A 2,293-nucleotide genomic window follows, 5' to 3' on the forward strand; every position below is an offset into this window, starting at 1 on the left:
GTCCTCTGGAAATTATAATATAGTCAAGGTTCTGCTGACTAATGGAGCTGATCCAGAGGGGTGTTTCAAAATGGCTATTGAAAACGAAGACAGAAATATGGCTCTCCTTCTTTTTAACCACTGCACAATCTTCGACATTTGCCAATCGCGGTGTTCGAATTCGCTATTATTAGAGGAATTTTTTGAAATAATGCTAAGTGAGGGTAAGATCAACGTTAACGATACTATTGAAGCTGAATTTAATTTCAATTGGTTAACCTATGAGAGAAGCGTCCAGCCACTGCATGAAGCAGTCTTTGCTGCACGTTTCAATTTAGTGAAGAAACTAGTTAACCTCGGAGCAAACGTTAACAAGGAATTAGAATCGAGGCGAACCCCTTTGCACTTAGCAGTAATGAGTCCAAGGAATGAATTCAAATAAAATATCACTAAAATTCTCCTTGATTGTGGATCTGATGTTAATGCTGTAGATTACGAGGACTATACGCCAATATTCTATGCAGAAGCTGATACACTGTTGGAAATACTTATAGTTAGAGGAGCGAATCTGAACCACTATTCACATATTAATGATTGCACTCCTCTTTCAAACATGATTTCGAAACGTTTATCTAAATGTGTAGAAGTTCTGTTGTGGCATGGAGATGACGTGAATAAGAGAGAATCTGATGAAAGAGCCATTCTAGAGAGAAATTTATGTTGAATCTACGATCAAAATCCTTCTTTGATGGAATCAATTATCCATCGCACGAAAGATTTACAGCTTGCAATTAGTCGTTATGGACACTACAATTTTGATAAAGAATTCAATGATGAGATTGAAAATAGTATTCAAAAATTTTCTGTAATGGTTGGAAAGAGAGCAGTTTTGGACAATATAAGTATCTATTTAGAAAGTTTAAATCCACTTAATAGTGAAGACTCTGCGTATCACTTTTTTTGCACAACATTCCGTTTGTGCGAAAATGAACTTCTCCAAATGAGGGAGACGAAAAGCAAAATTCTTAATTTCAGTCTCTTTGATATCTTATGTATGCCAATGGATAAACTTTTAAATTATACGAATAATAAGAACCTGAAGAATTTGGAGTCAGATAGTATGAAACAACAGTTTTCTTTTTACGCTGAAATTTTGCAAAGGCACATTGCGATTGCAAGAAAACGAAGAAACTTAATTGAAATGAATATAAAAGGTTTCCAAAAAGTACTCGGTGATAAGAAAAATATACGTTTGTCACATAATGTTCTTTTCACTAATATACCATTTTTAAGCAGCACGAGTCTAACTTCTTTGAAAAACAGTCTTGTTTGATTTGTTGTATTTCACAATCTTTCCATATCGAACTCTAGTCGAAATCAAGTCATTTAAAACTAAGCGGCTTGATATTCTCTACGGGCAAAAATTGGAGTCAAAAATCCAAGGACGAAAGAAGGACCCTTGCTGGCGGATGAATTCCCAAAATTTTAAGTCAAAGATGAACCCTTCAAGTCTAAAAACTAGTAGCCAGGGCATTTTAGATTTCGGAATTTCGAAAAACCAATTTCCAAAAGAACACATATAGTAAATTAGGTGAGTGCTTTAAGTTCAAGTGCCAATTGATCCAGTGTTTGTCATAGTAGAATCCCCCACTAAAACCCAAGAACAATAATTTTCACACAGATTTGAAAAACACGAATATTTCGTATTGTAGAACCAGCCATATAAGCCCTTTTCATTCGGAAAATAATATTTATTCTTAATTTTTTGTAGTAAAACACTCAATGATTTGCTCGAAAAAAATGAAAGCTTACAAAATTCTTCAATTTGACAAGTTTAAATTAAAGAAAGTTCAGCTACGAAAGTTAACATTTAAGCCTCTTATAAATTGAACAGTTTAAAGATTTGCTAGTTTAACAAAATTCCAGGCATTCTAATTTTTTCAGACACTTCTCCAGAAGGGGCGCGAACTGTCAAGAAAGAAGTCATAGTTATTTTCATTATATTGTTACACCGAAAAAGGTTGTGAATGTCTTTTAATAATGAACCGAATTGATTTTAGAGAATTCAGTGTTTCTTTATTAATTCAAGATTTGATACAAGTGTACAAACGTAGATATAGATTAGAAGTGAGGAAGGGCCACATGCCCGGTCCTACTTATACTCTAATAGAAGCAGGTCAGTTCACCTGAAAAGGTAAGGCAAAGGAAAAGAGTGTCAATGAAGAGTTAAAGTAAAATGGGTAACGGGATCGAAGTTAAATGCGTAACACTCCCCTTCTTAGACAAGGTTTAGTCCTCTAAAGCTATTTTAAAA

This window comes from Belonocnema kinseyi, chromosome 1 (assembly GCF_010883055.1).
Source record: "Belonocnema kinseyi isolate 2016_QV_RU_SX_M_011 chromosome 1, B_treatae_v1, whole genome shotgun sequence".
Taxonomy (NCBI): Eukaryota; Metazoa; Arthropoda; class Insecta; order Hymenoptera; family Cynipidae; genus Belonocnema; species Belonocnema kinseyi.